The sequence below is a fragment of the Gopherus evgoodei genome, chromosome 21, assembly GCF_007399415.2.
Source record: "Gopherus evgoodei ecotype Sinaloan lineage chromosome 21, rGopEvg1_v1.p, whole genome shotgun sequence".
Lineage (NCBI taxonomy): Eukaryota > Metazoa > Chordata > Testudines > Testudinidae > Gopherus > Gopherus evgoodei.
The window spans coordinates 7,227,568-7,244,313 of record NC_044342.1 but is presented as its reverse complement, the minus strand read 5'-3'; the positions used below and the strand labels follow the sequence as shown (position 1 = coordinate 7,244,313).

At 51.9% G+C, this 16,746-nt stretch overlaps 1 pseudogene; it reads right to left on the bottom strand.

Annotated features, from left to right (window-relative positions):
• Positions 1 to 202: 202 nt before the first annotated feature.
• On the bottom strand, positions 203 to 12,136 carry LOC115637970 (annotated as a pseudogene).
• Between the last annotated feature and the right edge of the window lie 4,610 nt (positions 12,137 to 16,746).

The following is a 16,746-nucleotide window of genomic DNA, read 5'->3' as shown; positions in this document are numbered from 1 at the left end:
TCATTAAGCATCTCTGCCATTTCCAAGTCTCCCGTTACCGTTATCCCCTCCTCATTGAGCAGTGGGCCTACCCTGTCCTTAGTCTTCCTCTTGCTTCTAATGTATTGATAAAAAGTCTTCTTGTTTCCCTTTATTCCCATAGCTAGTTTGAGTTCATTTTGTGCCTTTGCTTGTCTAATCTTGCCTCTGCATTCCTGTGTTATTTGCCTATATTCATCCTTTGTGATCTGACCTAGTTTCCATTTTTTATATGACGCTTTTTTATTTTGTAGGTCACTAAAATCATTAGTTTTAAGGGAGAACTAGGCAAATAGATGAGGGGATTGCTTATGATGGGGAGGGTTTGGCAGCCCTGAAGCTCCTTTCTGGTTCATGTCTGATGTTACTAGAAGCTTCCGCTTCCAGGTTTCAGCTAGTCACCTGTGGGGGTCAGGAAGGGAACCCCACCCCCAAGAAAACCATTTTAGTTTGGTTTGAGTTTTTGTATGGGAGGGGTTGTTTGTATTGTTGTCTCTTTCTCAAAGCATCAAGGATGGCCCGTGCTAGAGATAGGACATCAAGTCGAGTGGACCAGGGCTCTGAGGTAGCACCCAGCATTCTCTGTCTCAGGTGCTCAGCTGGCTGGTTCTTGCTCACATGCTCTGGGTCTAACTGATTGCTCTATGTGGGGTGGGGAAGGAATTTTCCCCCAGATCAGACTGGCAGTGACCTTGAGGGGTTTGCTACTTCTTCTGCAGTGTGGGATGTAGCTCATTCATCAGGGTTATCTGGGTGTGTCTCACTTAACCCTTTCCCTGCTATTGCTGGGGCTCCAGTGCCCATCAGTCCCTGCTATTCTCTGCCTGTGGCATCTAACAGTTTAGCTTCCTGAGGGCTCCCCTACTTTGGTCTAATTTCAGCTGCTGGTTGGTGTTGGTGGCCTGTAACCTACAGAAGGTCAGACAAGGTGATCTGTTGGCCCCTTGTAGCCTTAAACTCTAACCCAGGAGTCCAGACTTCCAGACTCTGCTCTAACCCACTAGATCCCACTTTCCCACTCCTCTCCAAGAACAATGGATAGATCCTAGGAGTGCTGACTACCATCCCTCCCTGCTGTAAGCCACTGGACCCCACTGCCCTCTGAGAGCTGGTAAAAGAACCCCATAGTCCTGGCTCCCAGTCCAGCCCTCTGACCACTAGACCCACACCCCCACTGTGTCAATTTTAGGCATTAATGGAGGCTGTCCATCTCTGAGGGGCATCCATCCATTATCTTTCATGGGAGTTTGAGCCACTTTAAAGCACATGGACCAACTGCAAATCCCTCAGCGTAATTAGCTTGTTTTGATATCTGAACTGATTTGGGCTGCTGGTGGAGCCAATTAAAGAGCTGAGCTGAGATTGCCAGTGGTTTGATCCAAGTGCTAGGAGAGGGGCGGGGGTGTGGGTCAGGACGGGGTGGGTCAGGACTGGGATTCCCAGGCGGAGACAGGAGCTGTCTGTCCAGGGTGCATTCAGCTCTTGGTCTCAGGTTCACATGGACCCCTGCTCTGCTCGGAATGAGAACACTCGTTTCACATGAGTCCCACTGCACAGAGCAGGCGGGTGTCACTACTGAAAGGGGGCCTAGTTCATCAGGGTCCAACACGAGGCAGGTGGGGTAAGAGACCCATCCTCGGACCACGCGTCTCACTCAGGCACAGTAGAACAGTCAGCTACTGTCCTGAGGGGCAGGAAGCCTCTCACTTCCCATCTGAGATGGGAGCTCCAGCAGGGATGAACCCAGCACCTGACAGCCCATGGAGACGAGCGGGGGGAGGAAATCACTTGAAAAGTTCCCATGCCTCCGTTGTCATTCCTGCACACCTCACCCCTCTAGTTACCAGGCTCCCTCCCACATCTGGAGACGTGAGCGGCTAGATCCACACAGGGAACTTACAACCAGTGGTGCAGCGCCTGACATTTAGGTTCCTGCTGCCTATTGCAATCCAGAGCCCCTAGGTAGGTGCTCAGGCTTCATGGACTATGCATGGGGATAGACAGGTACCTACAGACCGGAGCCACCAAAACTAACGAAAGGGAAATGCCAAGGAGAGGGATGGGGGCTAAAGTGCTGCTGGCGCCTCTCACAGCTGACACCCCTCTGAGGGAGGCAGGAACCTAGCATGAACCTGTGAATTTGCCTAAATCCTTTTGCGAACCATCTATATGGCTTTGTGCTGATCCCCTTGGTGGTGCTTGTCCTCTGGGAGAAGGAATCAGCTCTCTCCCTGGGCCGCAACAGACCAGGCCAGGTATTCACAGAGCCACTAGGACCTTCTGGGCTGGAACCAACGCATTGGCATGCAAGACCCTAGAGAGACGTGGGGAACCTCAGGGACCGAAGACGAACCCCTAGCTGCAGAGCCAGCTGAACATGTTGGCGACTGTGTCTGGAGGACAAAGACATTGGGGGGGGGGGAAGGTGACTGTGTCAATGGGAGCTGGGCTCACCTAAGTAACTCTGTGTGCCGGGGACTGAGGGCCAAAGAGAGCAGAATGGGGTGCGGGGAGCAGGGCATGGACAGGCCCTGGCTCTTACTAACAGGAACTATACTCATGGGATCCACCAGGGGGCAGCAGAAAGCAGGACAAGTCCAATCCCTCCAGCAGCTGCATCAGAGGGCAAGAAGCTATCTTTGCACATTCCTTCTCCACAGCATCATTCGCTCTGCACTCGGTATGCCACAGTAGCTGCCGCCTGGGTGCCAGGTCCCTGCGTCTTGCAGTTCACCACCAGCAGGAGTGGGGTCTCTACATGGATCCCAGCGAAGGAGAAGCTCTGGGGGTACCGTGGAGACACAGAAGTCAATTTAAAGGCATTTCCTCTACCGCATATAAAGGGGGCTGGGAAAGACACATTGCCCCCACCGTGCTGTGAGAAAGGCCCCATCACTCTGGCATCCGTGGCCCTGTAACTGAGGTCTAACAGTTCACATAGGAAGTGATGCACTTAGCAGACAGGAAGTGTGGAGTTCATTCATGCCTCCCGCCACCACAGTGGGGGTGGGAAGAAACAACAGGTGAAGGGAGGGGCATGACGAAAGGGTGAGGATTAACCCTTAAACTGAAAAAGGGCTACAGTTCTGTATCAACTTATCTCTGGTGACTTCCCATATCCCTTCTCCCGCAGGGCCAGGCCTAGGAATCTCTCCAGCACTAAGCCTGGAGCAGGAAGGACTGGGCCACACTCACCTTGCCCTGGTGCTGGACGTGGTGATGCCGGAGGTGTGGCTCAGGGAGGGCCACTGAGTCGTCGATGAGCACACCCCAGCTCTGGACCATGTTATAGACAGTGACAGCAAAACAGGGGCCCTTGGAGTCAACCGGGCCGAACGTGCTGTCAGAAAACCAGGCGAGAGTGTGAGTAAGGTGATGGGACAGGAGGTAAGGGGACGGACGGATGGTGCTGAGGATGCATAGATGGATGGATGGAAGGCCACGTGGATGGCCATAAGAAAGTTTGGATGGGTGTACAAAACTGAGAAAACATGGATGGATGAATGGAACTCAGGACAGACAGATGTACAGCAGGATGGACAGGGCTCAGGACTGACAGACAGGATGCACAGAGCTCAGGATGGACAGGAGGACAGGCAATATCGACAGAAAGCAGTACAGATGGATGGATGGACAGGTGGTACTCACAAGAGTACCTTCTCATCCGTGGTGAGGCTGAACACCACCCTGCCCAGCACCACAGCCCCAGTGTTCACACCCGGCTGTAAGGTGCTCAGGAGCCGATGCTCCAGTGCCACCTTCTGGCCTGAGGACCCCTGGTACCGCCCATCCCCACAGGGGCCAAGGTGGGATGGGTGCAGGCTTCCTAGCATGCTCTGCAGCTTCTTAACCTTCACTTTGCCCTGCAGGGGGAGGAAGGAGGGCAGGGTCACTGACTGAGACATGTCTCCCTGTAGGCCAGGCTGGGGAGGGGAGGGAGGAGGAGAGATGCTCTACCTTGTTCTCCAGGAGGCTGGTGAGTCGCTTCAGGAAATCCAGAAGCTGCTGCTGGCACTGCTGGGGTTCAGGCCAGGTTGGGTCAAGGGTTGCCGCACGGGAAAACCCCTCCAGGGTCTCCATGTAATTCTCCTCATATTTATACAGCTGACCCAAGAGAACACAGTGCTAGGGTTATAGCAGTGGAGCTTGGCACCAGGACTCCTGGGTTCTATTGCAGGCCTGAGGGGGTCTAGTGGGTTAGAGTGAAGAGGCTGGGAACCAGGACTCCTGGTTTCCATTCCTGGCTCAAGATGAGGGGGATAGGGGGAAGCCCACGAGGTCAGAGCAGCATGTGCAGGGAATCGGGATTCCTGGGTTTAATTCCTGGCTCTGGGAGGGGAGTGGCGTCTAATGGTTAGACCAGAAAATACAGGGCTCATGCCTTCCAGCAAAAGGCAGCAGACACAGGGACACAGAGCCCCCTAAAACCACACTGGGGAACCGATGCTGGCACTGCCTCCCAGGGAACAGTGCCCCTCCTGAGCCCCTGTCACCCTTCTGTCACACCTTCCACTCCCCTCCCTCCCACCTTCTCACCGTAGGTCTGTTGAGATGCAGGTCGGGGTTACAGGATGCTGTAGGATCCACCTTTTCCTAGGATGGAGAGGAAATCAACATCAGATCACCCTCACTGAGCGTTCTGCCCTGTTCCCTGCAGCACAAGGCTCCCCTGCAACCAGCAAAAGACAGGGTAGTACCTACCACCTGGGCATAGGCACTTAGGGCCTGCTGGGAGATACTGAGGTTCTGGCCTGTGTTGAAGAACAGCAAGAGGCAGGCATTTCCCAGGGTATCTGCGGCAGAGAGACACAGAGGTTAGCACAGAGAACAAATGGACAGAGGACGTCAAAGAAGATGAACAGCTAGCTGGTTGGAGGCATATAGCTGAGAATAGAGGACTGATGCATGACTACAGCTGAGGATGGGTGGAGGGATACAGCTGAGGGGAATGGATGGCTACAGCTGAGAATGGAGGGTTGACTGCAGGGATATCGCTGCGGTATACTATTCTCCCTTGAGTCAGGTGACGGGCAGGAAGTTGCAGAGCATACTGAGAATCCTTAGCCTCTCCCAGCTGGTGCCATGTGGGGTCCCAGTGTCCCTTGAAGCAGGGAGTGAGTAGGAGCAGTGCCTGGAGGAGGGAAAGGGGCTGTCATTCACACCACGAGCGGCCATCCCGCACATTCATCTGGACAGCCAGCTTGGCCTGCCGGACGCTGTCCATGACATTCTGGGCATGCTGCTCTGCGCTCTCAGCTCACAGCTGCCGCAATATCATGGACAAATTCTGCAGCGAGACCTTGTTCTTCTGCTGTGTGGGAGACATGGAGCCAGGGTCAGTGCCTCAACTCAGCGGCCTCCCACCTCCTCACCTACGCCTTCTCTGCCCTCAGATTGGCCAGCCCTGGCTTGCCTTCCTGGAATCAGCCCCTCACCTCTCCCCCAGATCAGCCCTTTGGCCCCAGCTACCCAACCCCCATCGGACAACCGGGTCTCTCCCCTCTCTGCCCCCTGGGATCTGCCACACCAGCCCACCGGGATGCCTGGGGGTGGGACTCACATGCCCCAGAGCCCCAGAGAAGCAGGTGTGGGCTGCTGTGATGTCGCCCTTTTTCCAGTAGACCTCGCCCAGCTGGTTCCAGGCCTCCACCAGCTCCGGGTCCAGCTTCACAGCCTTGGCCAGCAGCTCCTCAGCCTGGGGCTTGTAGTCGGGTGTAACATTCAGAGCCTTCCCTTTCAGCATCAGCGCCCAAGCCCGGCCTTGGGAACAGCCTGGAGAGACAGAGACGCAAAGGGAGGGCATAGCCTGTGGCACAAATCCCCTCTGGCCCCAGGGCAGTGGGCTGGCTGGGTCAGGGGGTGAGGAATGGGGCAGGGGCCTTTTCCCTCTTGGGATCAGCTCGCCTCCAGTCCCACGGCAGGGGGCTGGATGGCTCAGGAGGTGAGGAATGGGACACTGGTCCTTTCCCCTCTAGGGCCATCAGCTCCAATCCAGCCCCAGGGCGGGGGACTAGTTGGCTCAGGGGGTGAGGAATGGGGCATGGGGATTTTCCCCTCTAATAGACTCTAGGACTGGAAGGGACCTCTAGAGGTCATCGAGTCCAGTCCCCTGCCCTCATGGCAGGACCAAATACAGTCTAGACCATCCCTAAAAGACATTTATCTAACCTACTCTTAAATATCCCCAGAGATGGAGATTCCACAACTTCCCTAGGCAATCTATTCCAGTGTTTAACTACCCTGACAGTTAGGAACTTTTTCCTAATGTTCAACCTAAATCTCCCTTGCTGCAGTTTAAGCCCATTGCTTCTTGTTCTATCACTGGAGGCTAAGGTGAACAAGTTTTCTCCCTCCTCCTGATGACACCCTTTTAGATACCTGAAAACTGCTATCATGTCCCCTCTCAGTCTTCTCTTTTCCAAACTAAACAAACCCAATTCCTTCATAGGTCATAGCCTTCCTTCATAGGTCATGTTCTCAAGATCTTTAATCATTCTTGTTGCTCTTCTCTGGACCCTCTCCAATTTCTCCACATCTTTCTTGAAATGCGGTGCCCAGAACTGGACACAATACTCCAGTTGAGGCCTAATCAGCGCAGAGTAAAGCGGAAGAATGACTTCCTGTGTCTTGTTTACAACACACCTGTTAATGCATCCCAGAGTCACGTTTGCTTTTTTTGCAACAGTATCACACTGTTGACTCATATTAAGCTTGTGGTCCACTATGACCCCTAGATCTCTTTCTGCCGTACTCCTTCCTAGACAGTCTCTTCCCTTTCTGTATGTGTGAAACTGATTGTTCCTTCCTAAGTGGAGCACTTTGCATTTATCTTTATTGAACTTCATCCTGTTTACCTCAGACCATTTCTCCAATTTGTCCAGATCATTTTGAATTTTGACCCTGTCCTCCAAAGCAGTTGCAATCCCTCCCAGTTTGGTATCGTCCACAAACTTAATAAGCGTACTTTCTATGCCAACATCTAAATCGTTGATGAAGATATTGAACAGAGCCGGTCCCAAAACAGACCCCTGCGGAACCCCACTTGTTATACCTTTCCAGCAGGATTGGGAGCCATTAATAACTACTCTCTGAGTACGGTTATCCAGCCAGTTATGCACCCACCTTATAGTAGCCCCATCTAAATTGTACTTTCCTAGTTTAGCTATAAGAATATCATGCGAGACCGTATCAAATGCCTTACTAAAGTCTAGGTATATCACATACAGCACTTCTCCCTTATCCACAAGGCTCGTTATCCTATCAAAGAATGCTATCAGATTAGTTTGACACGATTTGTTCTTTACAAATCCGTGCTGGCTATTCCCTATCACCTTACCACCTTCCAAGTGTTTGCAGATGATTTCTTTAATTACTTGCTCCATTATCTTCCCTGGCACAGAAGTTAAACTAACTGGTCTGTAGTTTCCTGGGTTGTTTTTATTTCCCTTTTTATAGATGGGCACTATATTTGCCCTTTTCCAGTCTTCTGGAATCTCCCCTGTCTCCCATGATTTCCCAAAGATAATAGCTAGAGGCTCAGATACCTCCTCTATTAACTCCTTGAGTATTCTAGGATGCATTTCATCAGGCCCTGGTGACTTGCAGGCATCTAACTTTTCTAAGGGATTTTTTACTTGCTCTTTTTTTATTTTATCTTCTAAACCTACCCTCTTCCCGTAAGCATTCACTATATTAGACATTCCTTCAGACTTCTCAGTGAAGACCGAAACAAAGAAGTCATTAAGCATCTCTGCCATTTCCAAGTCTCCCGTTACTGTTTCCCCCTCCTCACTGAGCAGTCGGCCTACTCTGTCCTTGGTCTTCCTCTTGCTTCTAATGTATTGATAAAAAGTCTTCTTGTTTCCCTTTATTCCCCTAGGGGGCTCCAGCTCCAATCCAGCCCCAGGAGGCCCTAGGTCTGGCTAGCTCATGGGGGTGGGGAATGGGATGCGAGGTTTTCCCCTCTAGGGCAGGGGGTGCATTTCCCTCTTATACCCAGTTATCATCTATCTCGCCCATCTGCTGTAGCGTTTTCTCCATTTCCTCCAGCACATCCTGCTGCTTTCTCCCAGCATCCTCCACGCTGTGGCTTTTGAAGTAGTGATCCCGGAAATAGTACAGGCCATCGACGAATTCCTGTGAGGATGGGGGACAGATGGATGAGAGGGGCAGGGGTGGGAACGATCACATCAGTAAATTACACTCTAGCAGCCACAGCTACCTAAGGGGGCATGTAGCCTGGTGGTTAAGGCACTGGGCCTAACACCCAAGAAACCAGAGTTCAAAGCCCAGTTTTACCAGAAACTATACCAGTAACCTTAGGTAAGTCACTAGGCTAGGGATTTTTAAGGAATGAGGCCCCCAAATGCCACTGAAAGCCAGTTAGGCTCCTAATTTATTTGCAAATCCATGTAACAGAATCTCTGTGCCTCAGTTTTCTGCCTAAATTGGGATTTTCAAAGCTGGCTGAGGAATTTGAAAATCAGTTCCCATTATTAGATGTTTTACCATAGTACCTAGGAGCCCCCGTCATGGCCCAGGGCTCCTCTGCTGTACAAGCACAGAACAAAACAGCATCCCAATTCCAGAGAGCTAATTAATGGGAACTGGGCTTCCTAATCCAATACACAGTTCTGATCTCATCCATTTTAGATGGCAAGCTCTTCAGGGAGGCACTGTCTCACTGTGGGTCTGTGCAGCACCCGGCACATGGGGCCTTCACTTCAGTCAGGGTCTGGGCAGCACTTGGCACAACAGGACCCCAATCTTATTAGGGGTCTGTGTGGTACCCAGTGAGGCCGTGATCACACTTAGGTATCTGAATTCAAAGTGCCCAGAGGATCAACCTGTAGATATGAGCCCTACCAGCTGATGTACAGGCCTCACACTCTGCAGCCACTCATGGCTTTCACCACTGTTGTTATTAATAATCTGTCTTATGCTAGCATTTGTCCAACGTCAGAGATCAGGGCCCTATTGTGCCGGGTGCTTCATAGACCCCGACTGAGATCAGGGCTCTCATTGTGCCTGACGCTGCAGAGATCCTGACCAAGATCAGGGCCTCATTGTGCCAGGCACTGCACAGACCCCGAAAGAGACCCCCTATTGTGCTGGGCACTGCACAGACACAGTTGGAGACAGACTCTGCTCCAAAAAGCTCCCCTGTGTAAACAGGCAAAGGAATGACCATTATCCCCATTTTATAGACAGGGAAAATGAGGCACAGAGGGGAAGTGACTTCCCAAAGCTCAATGGTGGAAGTGGAAGTGGAAATGGAAATGGGACCCAAGTCTAGTGCCCCAGTCAGCCTCTTAATGCCCCAAATCTCAATGACTCCAACACAGTCAGACCCCTCCCTCCTCCCTCTGCTAATGATTTTAATTACAAACCCAGTGCACAGTTAATCAAGGTAGTGTACAAATGTTACATCCCAGGACACTTAACAGGCTATTTCCCATTACAGGCCTGCTTTTTGCACCCAACTTGGGCTGGGGGCTTTAAATAGCAAAAGGAAAATGGCTAAACTCACCCAGATGCTCAGAGAGAGAGTGCAGGCCAGAACATATGGCAAAAGGGAGAGGTTAATTCAGACACAGGAATTGCAAAGGTAGATGGCAGTGTACGGGAGATATAGGGTGAGGCTCTGTGTGTGTTTGTGTAAGGATCAGTGTGTGTATTGGTGTGGATGCACAGTGATTAATGTGTATGTGTGTGTGTGTATCATTGTGTGGATGCATCGTGTGCGTGCAGGGATCAGTGTGCACTGGTGTGTGTGCAGGGATAAGAGAGGGTGCGTGTACAGACAGGGATCAGTGTATGAATCACCGTGTGTGCAGGCACTGGTGTGTATCTGTGCTTTTCTTGTGTGTGTGTGTATGGATTGGTGTGCATATGTGTGCACTGCTTTGTGTGTGTCTGTATATGCGTGCATTTATCTATGTATCTCAAAGTGCCTATACCCAGGCAGTCGGTGTATCTGTGCATTGCTGTGTGTGTGTGTACGTGTATCATGGGGGTCGGTGTATCTGTGCATTGCTCTGTGTGTGTGTGTGTGTGTGTGTGTGTGTGTATCGAGGGGGTCGGTGTATCCGTGCATTGCTCTGTGTATCGGGGGGGATCTGTGTCTGTGCACTGCTGTGTGTGTGTGTGTGTGTGTGTGTGTGTGTGTTGGAGGGGTCAGTGTATCTGTGCATTGCTTTGTTTATCGGGGGGGTGGGGATCGGTGTGCCTCTGCATTGCTCTGTGTGTGTGTACACATATCGGGGGGGGGTAAGGATCGGTGTGTCTGTGCATTGCTCTGTGTGTGTGTGTATCGGGGGGTCGGTGTGTCTGTGCATTGCTCTGTGTGTGTGTGTATCGGGGGGTCGGTGTGTCTGTGCATTGCTCTGTGTGTGTGTGTATCGGGGGGTCGGTGTGTCCGTGCATTGCTCTGTGTGTGTGTGTATCGGGGGGTCGGTGTGTCCGTGCATTGCTCTGTGTGTGTGTATCGAGGGGGTCGGTGTATCCGTGCATTGCTCTGTGTGTGTGTATCGGGGAGGTGTATCAGTGTGTCTGTGCATTGCTGTGTGTGTGTGTGTGTGTGTGTGTGTGTGTGTGTGTGTGTGTGTATCGGGGAGGTGTATCGGTGTGTCTGTGCATTGCTCTGTGTGTGTGGGGGTGTATCGGTGAGTATGTGCATTGGTGTGTGTATGTGTCGGGGGTCGGTGTGTCTGTGCATTGCTCTGTATATGTGTGTGTATCGGGGGGGTCGGTGTATCTGTGCATTGCTGTGTGTGTATCGGGGAGGTGTATTGGTGTGTCTGTATATTGCTGTGTGTGTATTGGGGGGCTGGTGCGTCTGTGCATTGCTTTGTGTGTGTGTATGTATCGGGGGGGTCAGCGTATCTGTGCACTGCTCTGTGTGTGTGTATCGGGGGGATCGGTGTATCCGTGCATTGCTGTGTGTGTGTATCGGGGAGGTGTATCGGTGTGTCTGTGTATTGCTCTGTGTGTGTGTGTGTGTGTGTGTGTATTGGGTGGTCGGTGTATCTGTGCATTGCTGTGTGTGTATCGGGGGGTTGGTGTATCTGTGCAATGCTGTGTGTGTATCGGTGTGTCTGTGCATTGCTCTGTGTGTGTGTATCGGGGGGTCAGTGTATCTGTGCAATGCTGTGTGTGTGTGTATCGGGGGGGTCGGTGTATCAGTGCAATGCTGTGTGTGTGTGTGTGTGTATCAGGGGGCCGGTGTAGCTGTGCAATGCCCTGTGTGTGTGTGTGTGTATCGGGGGGTCGGTGTATCAGTGCAATGCTGTGTGTGTGTATCGGGGGGGTCGGTGTATCTGTGCACTGCTGTGTGTGAGAGTATCGGGGGGTCGGTGTATCAGTGCAATGCTGTGTGTGTGTGTGTGTGTGTGTGTGTGTGTGTGTGTGTGTGTGTGTGTATCAGGGGGCCGGTGTAGCTGTGCAATGCTGTGTGTGCATGTGTATTGGGGAGTCGGTGTATCAGTGCAATGCTCTGTGTGTGTGTGTGTGTGTGTGTGTATCAGGGGGCCAGTGTAGCTGTGCAATGCTCTGTGTGTGTGTGTATCGGGGGGTCGGTGTATCAGTGCAATGCTCTGTGTGTGTATTGGGGGGCCGGTGTATCAGTGCAATGATCTGTGTGTGTGTGTGTGTATCGGGGAGTCGGTGTATCAGTGCAATGCTGTGTGTGTGTGTATCGGGGGGTCGGTGTATCTGTGCAATGCTGTGTGTGTGTGTATCGGGGGGTCGGTGTATCTGTGCACTGCTTTGTGTGTGTGTGTGTGTGTATCGGGGGGTCAGTGTATCAGTGCATTGCTCTGTGTGTGGGTGAGTATACCAGGGGGCCGGTGTAGCTGTGCAATGCTGTGTGTGTGTGTGTGTGTGTATCGGGGGTCAGTGTATCAGTGCATTGCTCTGTGCGTGTGTATCGGGGGGTCAGTGATCAGGGCATTGCTGTGTGTGTGTGTGTCGCTCTCGCTCACAGCCGGCTGACGCAGACGCAGAGTTCGCCCCCCCCACCCGGCCGCGCAGCAGCCCGGCCGGTACCTGCAGGGTTTGCACAGCCTGGCGGCTTCCTCCTTCTCCCTCCGCAGCCATGTTCGCCGAGCTCCGCCCCCCCCCCCCCCCGCCTCGGCTGAGCGCGCTGCAGGGCGAGCCTGGCCGGGCTGCGGGGAGAGCAGGGACCTCTGCGGGGCGGGCGGGGGAATGCGGCACTCGGCGCTCACCTCCCCCCCCAACACCCCCCTTCACAGCCCTTGCATCGCTCTGCACACACACAACTCCTGCACTATACCCCGGGCATTGCTCTGCACACACACAGCTCCTGCACTGCACACACACGGCCCCTGCATTGCTCTGCACACACAGCCCTGATTGCTGCCTCCCCCCACAGCTCCTGTATTGCTCTGCACACACACAGCCCCTGCATTGCTCTGCACACACACAGCCCTGACTGCTGCCTCCCACCACAGCTCCTGTATTGCAACATCCTACACAGCCCCTGCATTCCTTCCCCTCATACACACACAATCCCTACATTCCTACACACACACACTCTCTCTCTCCCTGTGCTGGCATTGGTCCCCACACCTTCCCCCATTTACCAGCCCTCTACAGCCTAGACTGGTGTCAAGGATCTCTCTTATCCCAGACGGCTCAGGTTTCGTTGTCCAACCACAAGGAGACAGGCAACGACCAGCAAGAATCCCACTATCAAGGTCTTTATTGTAGCATGCCATACAACAGAGAACTGCTCATCTCACTCTGTACAGAACCAGCCCCCCTTCACAAATTCAAACTGCTTTTTATTAGCTATTCTGTCGCTTCATCACTGTATCTTCCCAGCATTTGTTCCCAGCATACAAAACAAAGAACTGTTAATTCTTTGATAACTTCATGCTTAGTACAAACAAGAATACATGTTACTTTAAAAAGTGTCTATAAGCATTTTCTTTCCCAGCCTCTACAAGCATTCTCTTATCTAGCAAGGTTACACAGATGTCTGTGCTAGCCTGTCTATCCCAGCCAGTAAATTAACCAGTAGGCCTTGCTGTGTTATTGCTAAGCTGAACGGGTTGCTAAGCAGAACTAGACCACAACCACACTCATCACTGGAGTCCCCACATTGCCCACTCCTGGGATCCCTTTTTAGTTCCATGCCCTGCTAGAGTTGCCAATGTCTATGTTTCTCCAGGATTGTCCCTTTATAGCTGTCCTGGGAAGTCGGTCTGGGAGCTATCAGCTATCCAGTGTGATGGGCTCAGGACCATCGCAGCTGTCCCGTGTTTTTGCATCTCAGAGGTTGCAGCCCTACAGACCTCCCAATAGTCTGCTTTGATTCTTTGACCCCCACTGCTATGTCCCGGTTGAAGCAGGTCCTATCTCGTGGGGCTCGCTGGGTTTGGTTCCCTGATGCAGGCGTTGTGCTCTGACTCCCGGTACATGGGTTGAAGCTGTGACGGGTTCCCCCTGGGGTGCCACCTGGAACTGGGGTTCCACTGAGCCCTCTGACACACCAGCTCGGGCTCCCTCTCACACTGTGCTGCTGTGATAGGCTATAGACCACTCCCAGACTTACACTCTCACCAGCATTTGTACAGGCAGGGACACACCCAGCTGCAGTTACATGCAGTCTGACCAAACACTGCATGAACCAACAGCAATAGAGAGGCTACGGCCAAGATACCCCCAGCTTCCCAGCCTAGGACCCCAGAGCTGTACTACCCTGCCCTGGTTGAAACTTCAACCAGTATAAATTTATTACCTGGAGAGGAATATGCAACAGACTTGTGTTAACCAAGCTGAGATTTTTCCCCAGACACTTCACTTAAAGGCACACTGGTTTAGGTTAAAACATAAAACAAGTTTATTAACTACAAAAAGATAGATTTTAAGTGATTATAATGGATAGCAAACAGATCAAAGCAGATTACCTAGTATATAAACAAAAATGCAAACTGAGCCTAAGATACTAGAAAGCCTGGATATGAATTAGCTAGTTCTCACCCTGACTGATGATACAAGCAGGCTTGCAGGTTGTCAAGGCACAAGCTGCACTTGCTTTGCAGCTTGGGCTCCCCACCCCCATTCCAAGTCCTTTTCTTCCAGAGCTTCTCTCAGGTGCTGAGTTGTGGGGGAGTGAAGAACAATCGATGATGTCACTCCCTGCCTTATACAGCTTCTCCATATAGCAGAAACCATTTGTTTCAAACTTGGGTCTCAGACCAGTTTGTGGAAAAATACAGGTATCCAAAATGGAGGTCACAGTCATGTGCCCTGGTCACATACCCTTGCAGAGTCATAGCAGCCATTACTTATGGGCTGTCTGGAGCATTCTCAGGAAGGCTCACCAGGTGAGAAATAAGCTTCTCCTAAGGCCTGTTGTTTTTCCTAATGGCCCATTACCCTGAATAGGCCCTTCCCAATCAGCTAGCTAGACTGGCAGCATCTTCCCAAGTGTTCTTCACTCCCCAGGTGTAATTACATTTGAAATACAGATACATAGTCAATATTCATAACTTTACACACAAAAATGGTACTTGCATACAAATAGGATAATCATATTCAGCAAATCATAACTTTTCCAATGACTTGTCACATGATTCATCTTGTACAAATTGCATCATAATTATGTCATAATCATCATAATCGTCCCCCCATGAATATTGGGTGTAGTGTCACAGAAGCAATGCTCATATTTAGCCTGACCCCATTGAGGCGGGAGTGGGGACACAGTCAGGCCAAACACAAACATCGCTGTGACTCCGTACACCAGGAGCCATAGCACAACACCTGGAGCGGGGAGCCTAGCCCAGCCAGCCCCAGGACAGAAGTAGCCACTGTAGGGTGAGTATGGAACAGGCTTGCTTTGCAACTCCCCTCGACAGTCCCCCCACTCTGGGGGCAGCACCTGACCCCTCAGGGGCCTTCCACCCCCAGGCAGCACCTAGCCCCCCCCCCCACATCCCCAGGCCTCCTTTCCCCTGGAGGCAGCACCCATCCAACTTTAGCCACTTGAAATATTGGCAGGTGTGACCCTACCCAGCCTGCGCTGCCCACCTAGGGTTGCCAACTTTCCAACGTCTGAAAACACGACACCCCTGCTCTGCCCCCACCCCCTGAGGTTCTGCCCCCTCCTCAAAGCTCTCCCCATCCTCACTCCTCTCCCCTCCAATCATAATAAAAACACCTAAACCCCAAAGCAGGAATTATTGCAGAAAATTGCATATTTCCTACCCCCTCTTTCAATCTTAACCTTTATCACATGTTCTGAGGAAAAGGGGGTGTTTGAAAATTTGCTGCAATACTTATATTCATATTTGTCAGAGTGCTCTGGGAAGTGTCAAGGAGTTGCTCATTACTACTGCAATAGGTACCATTACCTATATCCTTAACACTTCACTGAACCAGAGATGCTATAGAAAAGAAGAGGGAACAGACTGCTGCCATAATAACCCTTCAACAGAGAACAGTTGAGATACTGATAGTTACTACACAAGGTACTGTGCATCAGCATGAAATATAAAAACAGAAAATGCATTTCAGCAACAGAAACCTGCTATGATTCTCCCTCTTTCCTCTGTACAATGAAAGCAAAACATGGACTTTTGCCTGCTGCATTTTCATTTTGGCTGAAAAGTTAATTCTTGCCCTCTCCTCTGTCAAAGAGACAGCACCCTCGCCTTACCTTCACCAAAATCACATTTAGATCAGCTGAAACATTCCTCTCTGCAGAGACCTCTGTGCTGTACAGAGAAAAAGTTCCACAGCTCAACTAGGCAAGTCCTGTAATAACTCGAAAAAGGCAGTGGATATTTAGGACCCTCTTTAATACACATCACAGAGGGAAAAATTTAGGGAGCGGAGATACTGACTCTACTAAGGTAGAGCACCTCCAGCGTGCTCCCCACCCCACCAAAAAAAAGGTTCCTAAAAAAGTTACAGACCTTTGAATAAGCTCTAATACTGACACACACACACACACACACACACACACACACACACACACACCCTACATACATATATACACACCAAAGGAGAGGATGCAGCACATAGTAATTCCAGGGTGTTGGGATCTGGGGGCAGGAGTGGATTGTGGTCTCTGTGTTTCTCCTGGGAGGGGAGCTGCATCAAGGTCCTGTGGGGAGGGGGCAGGGTGCATGCCCCTGAAGGGAAGTGAGGCTCAGAACAGCAGTTGAAGGGGCTGGCTGGGGACACGGCAGCTCCGGGCTATGTGTGCGGGAGTTGGGAGAGGATTGGCAGCGAAGTGAAACGCTACTTGCAGCCCTCTCCTCCCACCAGGGGGCCAGTGGAGCCCCTCCACCTTTGGGAGCAGGGATCCTCCCAATGGGGCTGAGCAGGAACCTCCTTCTGCTGGGTGCTGCACAGGGGCTTGCTGGTGTGCGGAGATGGGGGGACGTGCCCTACTCTGGCCACTCACCTGTGCAAGGCAGGAGCTGGGGGATTACTGCTCAGGGAGCGGTAGGGCAGGAGCAGCAGCAGGAGAGGGAGGAGTGGTGCAGCTCACACTGCTCTGAGTGTGCTCTTGCTGCATATCGCCACTGCTGTTGCTGGCACTACTGCTGATGCTGCTGCCACTGGAGGAGGCAGCCTGGTGGCAAAGGAGGCTCTGTCACGGGCAGGCGCTGGGGGAAGCTATGTGGGGGCATGGTTGCTTGCTGCTTCCCACTGCCAACTCTGTGCCGCGGTCCCCTTGAAGTGCCTCCCTTC